Source organism: Sebastes fasciatus, chromosome 15, assembly GCF_043250625.1.
Source record: "Sebastes fasciatus isolate fSebFas1 chromosome 15, fSebFas1.pri, whole genome shotgun sequence".
NCBI lineage: Eukaryota > Metazoa > Chordata > Actinopteri > Perciformes > Sebastidae > Sebastes > Sebastes fasciatus.
This window is the reverse complement of record NC_133809.1, coordinates 33,065,504-33,082,665: the sequence shown is the minus strand read 5'-3', so window position 1 is coordinate 33,082,665 and position 17,162 is coordinate 33,065,504.

Genomic DNA, 17,162 nt, shown 5'->3' with positions numbered 1-17,162 from the left:
TACTCCACATCACTCCTCTATGTCACTCCTCCATGTCGCCCTTCAATGTCACTCCTCAATATCACTCCTATATGTTGAGCCTCCGTGTTGCTTCTCCATGTCACTCCTCCATGACGATCCTTAAATTCACTCCTCCATGTCCGTCTTCCATGTCGCTACTCCTTGTCACTCCTCCATGTCACTTCTCCATGTCGATCCTCTATGTCACTCCTACAAGTCACTCCTCCATGTCACTACTCCATGAAGCTCCTCCATGTCACTACTCCATGTCACTCCTCCATGTCGATCCTCCATGTCACTCCTAAATGTCACTCCTCCATGTCACTCCTACATATCACTCCGACATGTCACTCATCCATGTCACTCCTCCAAGTCACTCTTCCTTGCTCCTCAATGTCACTCCTCCATGTCACTCCACTATGTCACTCCTCCATGTCGCTCCTCCATGTCATTCCTCCATGTCGCTCCTCCACATCACTCCTCTATGTCACTCCTCCATTTTGAGCCTCGATGTCGCCCTTCAATGATACTCCTCCATGTCACTCCACCATGTCACTCCTCTATGTCACTCCTCCATGTTGAGCCTCCATGTCGCCCTTCAATGTCACTCCTCAATATCACTCCTATATGTTGAGCCTCCGTGTTGCTTCTCCATGTATCTCCTCCATGAAGATCCTTAAATTCACTCCTCCATGTCCGTCTTCCATGTCGCTACTCCTTGTCACTCCTCCATGTCGATCCTCTATGTCACTCCTACAAGTCACTCCTCCATGTCACTCCTCCATGAAGCTCATCCATGTCACTCCTCCATATCACTCCTCCATGTCTATCCTCCATGTCGATCCTCAATGTCACTCCTCCATGTCACTCCTCTATATCACTCCTCCATATCACTCCTCCATGTCACTCCTCCATGAATCTCCTCCATATCACTCCTCCATGTCACTCCTCCATTTCGCTCCTCCATATCGCTCCTCCATGTCACACCTTCATGTCACTCCTCTATGTCGATCAGCCACATCACTCCTCTATGTCACTCATCCATGTTGAGCCTCCATGTCGCACTTCAATGATACGCCTCCATGTCACTCCTCCATGTCGCTCCTCCATGTCACTCCTCCATGTCGCTACTCCTTGTCACTCCTCCATTTCACTCCTCTATATCACTCCTCCATATCACTCCTCCATGTCACTCCTCCATGAAGCTCCTCCATATCACTCCTCCATGAAGTTCCTCAATGTCACTCCTCCATGTCACTCCTCCTTGTCGCTCCTCCATGTCACTCCTCCATGTCGCTCCTCCACATCAATCCTCTATGTCACTCCTCCATGTCACTCCTCCTTCATGTCACTCCTCCATGTCACTCCTCCATTTCGCTCCTCCATATCGCTCCTCCATGTCACACCTTCATGTCACTCCTCTATGTCGATCATCCATGTCACTCCTATATGTCGATCCTCTATATCACTCCTATAAGTCACTCCTCCATGTCACTCCTCCATGAAGCTCCTCCATGTCACTACTCCATGTTACTCTTTCTTGCTCCTCAATGTCACTCCTCCATGTCACTCCTCTATGTCGATCCTCTATATCACTCCTACAAGTCACTCCTCCATGTCACTCCTCCATGAAGCTCCTCCATGTCACTACTCCATGTCACTCTTCCTTGCTCCTCAATGTCACTCCTCCATGTCACTCCTCTATGTCACTCCTCCATATCACTCCTCCATGTCTATCCTACATGTTGATCCTCCATGTCACTCCTACATGTCACTCCTCTATGTCACTCCTCCATATCACTCCTCCATGTTGAACCTCCATGTCGCACTTCAATGATACGCCTCCATGTCACTCCTCCATGTCGCTCCTCCATGTCACTCCTCCATGTCGCTACTCCACATCACTCCTCTATGTCACTCCTCCATGTCGCCCTTCAATGTCACTCCTCAATATCACTCCTATATGTTGAGCCTCCGTGTTGCTTCTCCATGTCACTCCTCCATGACGATCCTTAAATTCACTCCTCCATGTCCGTCTTCCATGTTGCTACCCCTTGTCACTCCTCCATGTCACTTCTCCATGTCGATCCTCTATGTCACTCCTACAAGTCACTCCTCCATGTCACTACTCCATGAAGCTCCTCCATGTCACTACTCCATGTCACTCCTCCATGTCGATCCTCCATGTCACTCCTAAATGTCACTCCTCCATGTCACTCCTATGTCACTCCTCCATGTCACTCCTCTATGTCACTCCTCCATGTCGCTCCTCCATGTCACTCCTCCATGTCGCTCCTCCACATCACTCCTCTATGTCACTCCTCCATGTCGCTCCTCCATGTCACTTCATGTCGCTCCTCCACATCACTCCTCTATGTCACTCCTCCATGTTGAGCCTCCATGTCGCACTTCAATGATACTCCTCCATGTCACTCCTCCATTGCACTCCTCCATGTCACTCCTCCATGTCGCTACTCCACATCACTCCTCTCTGTCACTCCTCCATGTCACTCCTCCTTCATGTCACTACTACATGTCACTCCTCCATGAAGGTCCTCCATGTCGCTACTCCACATCACTCCTCTATGTCACTCCTCCATGTCACTCCTCCTTCATGTCACTCCTCTATGTCACTCCGCCATATCACTCCTACAAGTCACTCCTCCATATCACTCCTCCATGAAGCTCCTCCATGTCACTACTCCATGTCACTCTTCCTTGCTCCTCAATGTCACTCCTCCATGTCACTCCTCTATGTCACTCCTCCATATCACTCCTGCATGTCTATCCTACATGTTGATCCTCCATGTCACTCCTACATGTCACTCCTCCATGTCACTCCTCCATGAAGCTCCTCCATGTCACTCCTCCATGAAGGTCATCCATGTCACTCCTCCATGTCACTCTTCCTTGCTCCTCAATGTCACTCATCCATGTCACTCCTCCTTGTCACTCCTCCATGTCACTCCTCCATTTCGCTCCTCCATATCGCTCCTCCATGTCGCTCCTCCTCGTCACTCCTCCATGTCACTCCTCCATGTCACTCCTCCATGTCGATCCTCTATGTCACTCCTACAAGTCAATCCTCCATGTCACTCCTCCATGAAGCTCATCCATGTCACTCCTCCATATCACTCCTCCATGTCTATCCTCCATGTCGATCCTCAATGTCACTCCTCCATTTCACTCCTCTATATCACTCCTCCATATCACTCCTCCATGTCACTCCTCCATGAAGCTCCTCCATATCACTCCTCCATGAAGTTCCTCAATGTCACTCCTCCATGTCACTCCTCCTTGTCGCTCCTCCATGTCACTCCTCCATGTCGCTCCTCCACATCAATCCTCTATGTCACTCCTCCATGTCACTCCTCCTTCATGTCACTCCTCCATGTCACTCCTTCATTTCGCTCCTCCATATCGCTCCTCCATGTCACACCTTCATGTCACTCCTCTATGTCGATCATCCATGTCACTCCTATATGTCGATCCTCTATATCACTCCTATAAGTCACTCCTCCATGTCACTCCTCCATGAAGCTCCTCCATGTCACTACTCCATGTCACTCTTCCTTGCTCCTCAATGTCACTCCTCCATGTCACTCCTCTATGTCGATCCTCTATATCACTCCTACAAGTCACTACTCCATGTCACTCCTCCATGAAGCTCCTCCATGTCACTACTCCATGTCACTCTTCCTTGCTCCTCAATGTCACTCCTCCATGTCACTCCTCTATGTCACTCCTCCATATCACTCCTCCATGTCTATCCTACATGTTGATCCTCCATGTCACTCCTACATGTCACTCCTCTATGTCACTCCTCCACATCACTCCTCTATGTCACTCCTCCATGTCACTCCTCCTTCATGTCACTCCTCCATGTCACTCCTCCATGAAGCTCCTCCAGGTCACTCCTCTATGTCACTCTTCCTTGCTCCTCAATGTCACTCCTCCATGTCACTCCTCCATTTCGCTCCTCCATATCGCTCCTCCATGTCACACCTTCATGTCACTCCTCTATGTCGATCATCCATGTCACTCCTCTATGTCGATCCTCTATATCACTCCTACAAGTCACTCCTCCATGTCACTCCTCCATGACGATCCTTAAATTCACTCCATCATGTCCGTCTTCCATGTCGCTACTCCTTGTCACTCCTCCATGTCACTTCTCCATGTCGATCCTCTATGTCACTCCTACAAGTCACTCCTCCATGTCACTCCGCCATGTCACTCCTCCATGTCACTCCTCCATGTCGCTACTCCACATCACTCCTCTATGTCACTCCTCCATGTCACTACTCCTTCATGTCACTCCTCCATGTCACTCCTCCATGAAGGTCCTCCATGTCGCTACTCCACATCACTCCTCTATGTCACTCCTCCATGTCGCACTTCAATGATACTCCTCCATGTCACTCCTCCATGTCGCTCCGCCATGTCACTCCTCCATGTCGCTACTCCACATCACTCCTCTATGTCACTACTCCATGTCACTCCTCCTTCATGTCACTCCTCCATGTCACTCCTCCATGAAGGTCCTCCATGTCACTCCTCCATGTCACTCTTCCTTGCTCCTCAATGTCACTCATCCATGTCACTCCTCCTTGTCACTCCTCCATGTCACTCCTCCATTTCGCTCCTCCATATCGCTCCTCCATGTCGCTCCTCCTCGTCACTCCTCCATGTCACTCCTCCATGTCACTCCTCCATGTCGATCCTCTATGTCACTCCTACAAGTCAATCCTCCATGTCACTCCTCCATGAAGCTCATCCATGTCACTCCTCCATATCACTCCTCCATGTCTATCCTCCATGTCGATCCTCAATGTCACTCCTCCATTTCACTCCTCTATATCACTCCTCCATATCACTCCTCCATGTCACTCCTCCATGAAGCTCCTCCATATCACTCCTCCATGAAGTTCCTCAATGTCACTCCACCATGTCACTCCTCCTTGTCGCTCCTCCATGTCACTCCTCCATGTCGCTCCTCCACATCAATCCTCTATGTCACTCCTCCATGTCACTCCTCCTTCATGTCACTCCTCCATGTCACTCCTCCATTTCGCTCCTCCATATCGCTCCTCCATGTCACACCTTCATGTCACTCCTCTATGTCGATCATCCATGTCACTCCTATATGTCGATCCTCTATATCACTCCTATAAGTCACTCCTCCATGTCACTCCTCCATGAAGCTCCTCCATGTCACTACTCCATGTCACTCTTCCTTGCTCCTCAATGTCACTCCTCCATGTCACTCCTCTATGTCGATCCTCTATATCACTCCTACAAGTCACTACTCCATGTCACTCCTCCATGAAGCTCCTCCATGTCACTACTCCATGTCACTCTTCCTTGCTCCTCAATGTCACTCCTCCATGTCACTCCTCTATGTCACTCCTCCATATCACTCCTCCATGTCTATCCTACATGTTGATCCTCCATGTCACTCCTACATGTCACTCCTCTATGTCACTCCTCCATATCACTCCTCCATGTTGAGCCTCCATGTCGCACTTCAATGATACGCCTCCATGTCACTCCTCCATGTCGCTCCTCCATGTCACTCCTCCATGTCGCTACTCCACATCACTCCTCTATGTCACTCCTCCATGTCGCCCTTCAATGTCACTCCTCAATATCACTCCTATATGTTGAGCCTCCGTGTTGCTTCTACATGTCACTCCTCCATGACGATCCTTAAATTCACTCCTCCATGTCCGTCTTCCATGTTGCTACTCCTTGTCACTCCTCCATGTCACTTCTCCATGTCGATCCTCTATGTCACTCCTACAAGTCACTCCTCCATGTCACTACTCCATGAAGCTCCTCCATGTCACTACTCCATGTCACTCCTCCATGTCGATCCTCCATGTCACTCCTAAATGTCACTCCTCCATGTCACTCCTATGTCACTCCTCCATGTCACTCCTCTATGTCACTCCTCCATGTCGCTCCTCCATGTCACTCCTCCATGTCGCTCCTCCACATCACTCCTCTATGTCACTCCTCCATGTCGCTCCTCCATGTCACTTCATGTCGCTCCTCCACATCACTCCTCTATGTCACTCCTCCATGTTGAGCCTCCATGTCGCACTTCAATGATACTCCTCCATGTCACTCCTCCATGTCACTCCTCCATGTCACTCCTCCATGTCGCTACTCCACATCACTCCTCTCTGTCACTCCTCCATGTCACTCCTCCTTCATGTCACTACTCCATGTCACTCCTCCATGAAGGTCCTCCATGTCGCTACTCCACATCACTCCTCTATGTCACTCCTCCATGTCACTCCTCCTTCATGTCACTCCTCTATGTCACTCCGCCATGAAGCTCCTCCATGTCACTACTCCATGTCACTCTTCCTTGCTCCTCAATGTCACTCCTCCATGTCACTCCTCTATGTCACTCCTCCATATCACTCCTGCATGTCTATCCTACATGTTGATTCACCATGTCACTCCTACATGTCACTCCTCCATGTCACTCCTCCATGAAGCTCCTCCATGTCACTACTCCATGTCACTCTTCCTTGCTCCTCAATGTCACTCCTCCATGTCACTCTTCATTGCTCCTCCGTGTTGCTTCTCCATGTCACTCCTCCATTACGATCCTTAAATTCACTCCTCCATGTCCGTCTTCCATGTCGCTACTCCTTGTCACTCCTCCATGTCACTCCTCCATGAAGCTCCTCCATGTCACTACGCCATGTCACTCTTCCTTGCTCCTCAATGTCACTCCTCCATTTCACTCCTCTATGTCACTCCTCCATATCACTCCTCCATGTCTATCCTACATGTTGATCCTCCATGTCACTCCTACATGTCACTCCTACATGTCACTCCTCCATGTCTGATCCTCCATGTCACTCCTACATGTCACTCCTCCATTTCGCTCCTCCATATCGCTCCTCCATGTCACACCTTCATGTCACTCCTCTATGTCGATCATCCATGTCACTCCTATATGTCGATCCTCTATATCACTCCTATAAGTCACTCCTCCATGTCACTCCTCCATGAAGCTCCTCCATGTCACTACTCCATGTCACTCTTCCTTGCTCCTCAATGTCACTCCTCCATGTCACTCCTCTATGTCGATCCTCTATATCACTCCTACAAGTCACTCCTCCATGTCACTCCTCCATGAAGCTCCTCCATGTCACTACTCCATGTCACTCTTCCTTGCTCCTCAATGTCACTCCTCCATGTCACTCCTCTATGTCACTCCTCCATATCACTCCTCCATGTCTATCCTACATGTTGATCCTCCATGTCACTCCTACATGTCACTCCTCTATGTCACTCCTCCATATCACTCCTCCATGTTGAGCCTCCATGTCGCACTTCAATGATACGCCTCCATGTCACTCCTCCATGTCACTCCTCCATGAAGGTCCTCCATGTCGCTACTCCACATCACTCCTCTATGTCACTCCTCCATGTCGCACTTCAATGATACTCCTCCATGTCACTCCTCCATGTCGCTCCTCCATGTCACTCCTCCATGTCGCTACTCCACATCACTCCTCTATGTCACTCATCCATGTCACTCCTCCTTCATGTCACTCCTCTGTCACTCTGCCATATCACTCCTACAAGTCACTCCTCCATATCACTCCTCCATGAAGCTCCTCCATGTCACTACTCCATGTCACTCTTCCTTGCTCCTCAATGTCACTCCCCCATGTCACTCCTCTATGTCACTCCTCCATATCACTCCTCCATGTCTATCCTACATGTTGATCCTCCATGTCACTCCTCCATGTCACTCCTCCATTTCACTCTTCATTGCTCCTCAATGTCACTCCTCTATGTCACTCCCCCATGTCGCTCCTCCACATCACTCCTCTATGTCACTCCTCCATGTTGAGCCTCCATGTCGCACTTCAATGATACGCCTCCATGTCACTCCTCCATGTCGCTCCTCCATGTCACTCCTCCATGTCGCTACTCCACATCACTCCTCTATGTCACTCCTCCATGTCGCCCTTCAATGTCACTCCTCAATATCACTCCTATATGTTGCTTCTCCATGTCACTCCTCCATGACGATCCTTAAATTCACTCCTCCATGTCCATCTTCCATGTCGCTACGCCTTGTCACTCCTCAATGTCACTTCTCCATGTCGATCCTCTATGTCACTCCTACAAGTCACTCCTCCATGTCACTACTCCATGAAGCTCCTCCATGTCACTACTCCATGTCACTCCTCCATGTCGATCCTCCATGTCACTCCTAAATGTCACTCCTCCATGTCACTCCTACATATCACTCCGACATGTCACTCATCCATGTCACTCCTCCAAGTCACTCTTCCTTGCTCCTCAATGTCACTCCTCCATGTCACTCCACTATGTCACTCCTCCATGTCGCTCCTCCATGTCACTCCTCCTTCTCACTCCTCCATATCACTACTCCATGTCACTCCTCCATGTCGATCCTTCATGTCACTCCTAAATGTCACTCCTCCATGTCACTCCTATGTCACTCCTCCATGTCACTCCTCTATGTCACTCCTCCATGTCGCTCCTACATGTCACTCTTCCATGTCGCTCCTCCACATCACTCCTCTATGTCACTCCTCCATGTCACTCCTCCTTCATGTCACTCCTCCATGTCACTCCTCCATGAAGCTCCTCCAGGTCACTCCTCTATGTCACTCTTCCTTGCTCCTCAATGTCACTCCTCCATGTCACTCCACCATTTCGCTCCTCCATATCGCTCCTCCATGTCACACTTTCATGTCACTCCTCTATGTCGATCATCCATGTCACTCCTCTATGTCGATCCTCTATATCACTCCTACAAGTCACTCCTCCATGTCACTCCTCCATGACGATCCTTAAATTCACTCCATCATGTCCGTCTTCCATGTCGCTACTCCTTGTCACTCCTCCATGTCACTTCTCCATGTCGATCCTCTATGTCACTCCTACAAGTCACTCCTCCATGTCACTCCGCCATGTCACTCCTCCATGTCACTCCTCCATGTCGCTACTCCACATCACTCCTCTATGTCACTCCTCCATGTCACTACTCCTTCATGTCACTCCTCCATGTCACTCCTCCATGAAGGTCCTCCATGTCGCTACTCCACATCACTCCTCTATGTCACTCCTCCATGTCGCACTTCAATGATACTCCTCCATGTCACTCCTCCATGTCGCTCCTCCATGTCACTCCTCCATGTCGCTACTCCACATCACTCCTCTATGTCACTACTCCATGTCACTCCTCCTTCATGTCACTCCTCCATGTCACTCCTCCATGAAGGTCCTCCATGTCACTCCTCCATGTCACTCTTCCTTGCTCCTCAATGTCACTCATCCATGTCACTCCTCCTTGTCACTCCTCCATGTCACTCCTCCATTTCGCTCCTCCATATCGCTCCTCCATGTCGCTCCTCCTCGTCACTCCTCCATGTCACTCCTCCATGTCACTCCTCCATGTCGATCCTCTATGTCACTCCTACAAGTCAATCCTCCATGTCACTCCTCCATGAAGCTCATCCATGTCACTCCTCCATATCACTCCTCCATGTCTATCCTCCATGTCGATCCTCAATGTCACTCCTCCATTTCACTCCTCTATATCACTCCTCCATATCACTCCTCCATGTCACTCCTCCATGAAGCTCCTCCATATCACTCCTCCATGAAGTTCCTCAATGTCACTCCTCCATGTCACTCCTCCTTGTCGCTCCTCCATGTCACTCCTCCATGTCGCTCCTCCACATCAATCCTCTATGTCACTCCTCCATTTCACTCCGCCTTCATGTCACTCCTCCATGTCACTCCTTCATTTCGCTCCTCCATATCGCTCCTCCATGTCACACCTTCATGTCACTCCTCTATGTCGATCATCCATGTCACTCCTATATGTCGATCCTCTATATCACTCCTATAAGTCACTCCTCCATGTCACTCCTCCATGAAGCTCCTCCATGTCACTACTCCATGTCACTCTTCCTTGCTCCTCAATGTCACTCCTCCATGTCACTCCTCTATGTCGATCCTCTATATCACTCCTACAAGTCACTACTCCATGTCACTCCTCCATGAAGCTCCTCCATGTCACTACTCCATGTCACTCTTCCTTGCTCCTCAATGTCACTCCTCCATGTCACTCCTCTATGTCACTCCTCCATATCACTCCTCCATGTCTATCCTACATGTTGATCCTCCATGTCACTCCTACATGTCACTCCTCTATGTCACTCCTCCATATCACTCCTCCATGTTGAGCCTCCATGTCGCACTTCAATGATACGCCTCCATGTCACTCCTCCATGTCGCTCCTCCATGTCACTCCTCCATGTCGCTACTCCACATCACTCCTCTATGTCACTCCTCCATGTCGCCCTTCAATGTCACTCCTCAATATCACTCCTATATGTTGAGCCTCCGTGTTGCTTCTCCATGTCACTCCTCCATGACGATCCTTAAATTCACTCCTCCATGTCCGTCTTCCATGTTGCTACTCCTTGTCACTCCTCCATGTCACTTCTCCATGTCGATCCTCTATGTCACTCCTACAAGTCACTCCTCCATGTCACTACTCCATGAAGCTCCTCCATGTCACTCCTCCATGTCGCTCCTCCACATCACTCCTCTATGTCACTCCTCCATGTCGCTCCTCCATGTCACTTCATGTCGCTCCTCCACATCACTCCTCTATGTCACTCCTCCATGTTGAGCCTCCATGTCGCACTTCAATGATACTCCTCCATGTCACTCCTCCATGTCACTCCTCCATGTCACTCCTCCATGTCGCTACTCCACATCACTCCTCTCTGTCACTTCTCCATGTCACTCCTCCTTCATGTCACTACTCCATGTCACTCCTCCATGAAGGTCCTCCATGTCGCTACTCCACATCACTCCTCTATGTCACTCATCCATGTCACTCCTCCTTCATGTCACTCCTCTATGTCACTCCGCCATATCACTCCTACAAGTCACTCCTCCATATCACTCCTCCATGAAGCTCCTCCATGTCACTACTCCATGTCACTCTTCCTTGCTCCTCAATGTCACTCCTCCATGTCACTCCTCTATGTCACTCCTCCATATCACTCCTGCATGTCTATCCTACATGTTGATCCTCCATGTCACTCCTACATGTCACTCCTCCATGTCACTCCTCCATGAAGCTCCTCCATGTCACTACTCCATGTCACTCTTCCTTGCTCCTCAATGTCACTCCTCCATGTCACTCCTCTATGTCACTCCTCCATATCACTCCTCCATGTCTATCCTACATGTTGATCCTCCATGTCACTCCTCCATGTCACTCCTCCATTTCACTCTTCATTGCTCCTCAATGTCACTCCTCTATGTCACTCCTCCATGTCGCTCCTCCACATCACTCCTCTATGTCACTCCTCCATGTTGAGCCTCCATGTCGCACTTCAATGATACGCCTCCATGTCACTCCTCCATGTCGCTCCTCCATGTCACTCCTCCATGTCGCTACTCCACATCACTCCTCTATGTCACTCCTCCATGTCGCCCTTCAATGTCACTCCTCAATATGACTCCTATATGTTGAGCCTCCGTGTTGCTTCTCCATGTCACTCCTCCATGACGATCCTTAAATTCACTCCTCCATGTCCGTCTTCCATGTCGCTACTCCTTGTCACTCCTCCATGTCACTTCTCCATGTCGATCCTCTATGTCACTCCTACAAGTCACTCCTCCATGTCACTCCTCCATGTCACTCCTCCATGTCACTCCTCCATGTCGCTACTCCACATCACTCCTCTATGTCACTCCTCCATGTCACTCCTCCTTCATGTCACTCCTCCATGTCACTCCTCCATGAAGGTCCTCCATGTCGTTACTCCACATCACTCCTCTATGTCACTCCTCCATGTCGCACTTCAATGATACTCCTCCATGTCACTCCTCCATGTCGCTCCTCCATGTCACTCCTCCATGTCGCTACTCCACATCACTCCTCTATGTCACTCCTCCATGTCACTCCTCCTTCATGTCACTCCTCTATGTCACTCTGCCATATCACTCCTACAAGTCACTCCTCCATATCACTCCTCCATGAAGCTCCTCCATGTCACTACTCCATGTCACTCTTCCTTGCTCCTCAATGTCACTCCTCCATGTCACTCCTCTATGTCACTCCTCCATATCACTCCTCCATGTCTATCCTACATGTTGATCCTCCATGTCACTCCTCCATGTCACTCCTCCATTTCACTCTTCATTGCTCCTCAATGTCACTCCTCTATGTCACTCCTCCATGTCGCTCCTCCACATCACTCCTCTATGTCACTTATCCATGTTGAGCCTCCATGTCGCACTTCAATGATACGCATCCATGTCACTCCTCCATGTCGCTCCTCCATGTCACTCCTCCATGTCGCTACTCCACATCACTCCTCTATGTCACTCCTCCATGTCGCCCTTCAATGTCACTCCTCAATATCACTCCTATATGTTGAGCCTCCGTGTTGCTTCTCCATGTCACTCCTCCATGACGATCCTTAAATTCACTCCTCCATGTCCGTCTTCCATGTCGCTACTCCTTGTCACTCCTCCATGTCACTTCTCCATGTCGATCCTCTATGTCACTCCTACAAGTCACTCCTCCATGTCACTACTCCATGAAGCTCCTCCATGTCACTACTCCATGTCACTCCTCCATGTCGATCCTCCATGTCACTCCTAAATGTCACTCCTCCATGTCACTCCTACATATCACTCCGACATGTCACTCATCCATGTCACTCCTCCAAGTCACTCTTCCTTGCTCCTCAATGTCACTCCTCCATGTCACTCCACTATGTCACTCCTCCATGTCGCTCCTCCATGTCATTCCTCCATGTCGCTCCTCCACATCACTCCTCTATGTCACTCCTCCATTTTGAGCCTCGATGTCGCCCTTCAATGATACTCCTCCATGTCACTCCACCATGTCACTCCTCTATGTCACTCCTCCATGTTGAGCCTCCATGTCGCCCTTCAATGTCACTCCTCAATATCACTCCTATATGTTGAGCCTCCGTGTTGCTTCTCCATGTATCTCCTCCATGAAGATCCTTAAATTCACTCCTCCATGTCCGTCTTCCATGTCGCTACTCCTTGTCACTCCTCCATGTCGATCCTCTATGTCACTCCTACAAGTCACTCCTCCATGTCACTCCTCCATGAAGCTCATCCATGTCACTCCTCCATATCACTCCTCCATGTCTATCCTCCATGTCGATCCTCAATGTCACTCCTCCATGTCACTCCTCTATATCACTCCTCCATATCACTCCTCCATGTCACTCCTCCATGAATCTCCTCCATATCACTCCTCCATGTCACTCCTCCATTTCGCTCCTCCATATCGCTCCTCCATGTCACACCTTCATGTCACTCCTCTATGTCGATCAGCCACATCACTCCTCTATGTCACTCATCCATGTTGAGCCTCCATGTCGCACTTCAATGATACGCCTCCATGTCACTCCTCCATGTCGCTCCTCCATGTCACTCCTCCATGTCGCTACTCCTTGTCACTCCTCCATTTCACTCCTCTATATCACTCCTCCATATCACTCCTCCATGTCACTCCTCCATGAAGCTCCTCCATATCACTCCTCCATGAAGTTCCTCAATGTCACTCCTCCATGTCACTCCTCCTTGTCGCTCCTCCATGTCACTCCTCCATGTCGCTCCTCCACATCAATCCTCTATGTCACTCCTCCATGTCACTCCTCCTTCATGTCACTCCTCCATGTCACTCCTCCATTTCGCTCCTCCATATCGCTCCTCCATGTCACACCTTCATGTCACTCCTCTATGTCGATCATCCATGTCACTCCTATATGTCGATCCTCTATATCACTCCTATAAGTCACTCCTCCATGTCACTCCTCCATGAAGCTCCTCCATGTCACTACTCCATGTTACTCTTTCTTGCTCCTCAATGTCACTCCTCCATGTCACTCCTCTATGTCGATCCTCTATATCACTCCTACAAGTCACTCCTCCATGTCACTCCTCCATGAAGCTCCTCCATGTCACTACTCCATGTCACTCTTCCTTGCTCCTCAATGTCACTCCTCCATGTCACTCCTCTATGTCACTCCTCCATATCACTCCTCCATGTCTATCCTACATGTTGATCCTCCATGTCACTCCTACATGTCACTCCTCTATGTCACTCCTCCATATCACTCCTCCATGTTGAGCCTCCATGTCGCACTTCAATGATACGCCTCCATGTCACTCCTCCATGTCGCTCCTCCATGTCACTCCTCCATGTCGCTACTCCACATCACTCCTCTATGTCACTCCTCCATGTCGCCCTTCAATGTCACTCCTCAATATCACTCCTATATGTTGAGCCTCCGTGTTGCTTCTCCATGTCACTCCTCCATGACGATCCTTAAATTCACTCCTCCATGTCCGTCTTCCATGTTGCTACCCCTTGTCACTCCTCCATGTCACTTCTCCATGTCGATCCTCTATGTCACTCCTACAAGTCACTCCTCCATGTCACTACTCCATGAAGCTCCTCCATGTCACTACTCCATGTCACTCCTCCATGTCGATCCTCCATGTCACTCCTAAATGTCACTCCTCCATGTCACTCCTATGTCACTCCTCCATGTCACTCCTCTATGTCACTCCTCCATGTCGCTCCTCCATGTCACTCCTCCATGTCGCTCCTCCACATCACTCCTCTATGTCACTCCTCCATGTCGCTCCTCCATGTCACTTCATGTCGCTCCTCCACATCACTCCTCTATGTCACTCCTCCATGTTGAGCCTCCATGTCGCACTTCAATGATACTCCTCCATGTCACTCCTCCATTGCACTCCTCCATGTCACTCCTCCATGTCGCTACTCCACATCACTCCTCTCTGTCACTCCTCCATGTCACTCCTCCTTCATGTCACTACTACATGTCACTCCTCCATGAAGGTCCTCCATGTCGCTACTCCACATCACTCCTCTATGTCACTCCTCCATGTCACTCCTCCTTCATGTCACTCCTCTATGTCACTCCGCCATATCACTCCTACAAGTCACTCCTCCATATCACTCCTCCATGAAGCTCCTCCATGTCACTACTCCATGTCACTCTTCCTTGCTCCTCAATGTCACTCCTCCATGTCACTCCTCTATGTCACTCCTCCATATCACTCCTGCATGTCTATCCTACATGTTGATCCTCCATGTCACTCCTACATGTCACTCCTCCATGTCACTCCTCCATGAAGCTCCTCCATGTCACTACTCCATGTCACTCTTCCTTGCTCCTCAATGTCACTCCTCCATGTCACTCTTCATTGCTCCTCCGTGTTGCTTCTCCATGTCACTCCTCCATTACGATCCTTAAATTCACTCCTCCATGTCCGTCTTCCATGTCGCTACTCCTTGTCACTCCTCCATGTCACTCCTCCATGAAGCTCCTCCATGTCACTACTCCATGTCACTCTTCCTTGCTCCTCAATGTCACTCCTCCATTTCACTCCTCTATGTCACTCCTCCATATCACTCCTCCATGTCTATCCTACATGTTGATCCTCCATGTCACTCCTACATGTCACTCCTACATGTCACTCCTCCATGTCTGATCCTCCATGTCACTCCTACATGTCACTCCTCCATTTCGCTCCTCCATATCGCTCCTCCATGTCACACCTTCATGTCACTCCTCTATGTCGATCATCCATGTCACTCCTATATGTCGATCCTCTATATCACTCCTATAAGTCACTCCTCCATGTCACTCCTCCATGAAGCTCCTCCATGTCACTACTCCATGTCACTCTTCCTTGCTCCTCAATGTCACTCCTCCATGTCACTCCTCTATGTCGATCCTCTATATCACTCCTACAAGTCACTCCTCCATGTCACTCCTCCATGAAGCTCCTCCATGTCACTACTCCATGTCACTCTTCCTTGCTCCTCAATGTCACTCCTCCATGTCACTCCTCTATGTCACTCCTCCATATCACTCCTCCATGTCTATCCTACATGTTGATCCTCCATGTCACTCCTACATGTCACTCCTCTATGTCACTCCTCCATATCACTCCTCCATGTTGAGCCTCCATGTCGCACTTCAATGATACGCCTCCATGTCACTCCTCCATGTCGCTCCTCCATGTCACTCCTCCATGTCGCTACTCCACATCACTCCTCTATGTCACTCCTCCATGTCGCCCTTCAATGTCACTCCTCAATATCACTCCTATATGTTGAGCCTCCGTGTTGCTTCTCCATGTCACTCCTCCATGACGATCCTTAAATTCACTCCTCCATGTCCGTCTTCCATGTTGCTACTCCTTGTCACTCCTCCATGTCACTTCTCCATGTCGATCCTCTATGTCACTCCTACAAGTCACTCCTCCATGTCACTACTCCATGAAGCTCCTCCATGTCACTACTCCATGTCACTCCTCCATGTCGATCCTCCATGTCACTCCTAAATGTCACTCCACCATGTCACTCCTATGTCACTCCTCCATGTCACTCCTCTATGTCACTCCTCCATGTCGCTCCTCCATGTCACTCCTCCATGTCGCTCCTCCACATCACTCCTCTATGTCACTCCTCCATGTCGCTCCTCCATGTCACTCCTCCATGTCGCTACTCCACATCACTCCTCTATGTCACTCCTCCATGTCGCCCTTCAATGTCACTCCTCAATATCACTCCTATATGTTGAGCCTCCGTGTTGCTTCTCCATGTCACTCCTCCATGACGATCCTTAAATTCACTCCTCCATGTCCGTCTTCCATGTCGCTACTCCTTGTCACTCCTCCATGTCACTTCTCCATGTCGATCCTCTATGTCACTCCTACAAGTCACTCCTCCATGTCACTACTCCATGTCACTCCTCCATGTCGCTACTCCACATCACTCCTCTATGTCACTCCTCCATGTCACTCCTCCTTCATGTCACTACTCCATGTCACTCCTCCATGAAGGTCCTCCATGTCGCTACTCCACATCACTCCTCTATGTCACTCCTCCATGTCACACCTCCTTCATGTCACTCCTCTATGTCACTCCGCCATATCACTCCTACAAGTCACTCCTCCATATCACTCCTCCATGAAGCTCCTCCATGTCACTACTCCATGTCACTCTTCCTTGCTCCTCAATGTCACTCCTCCATGTCACTCCT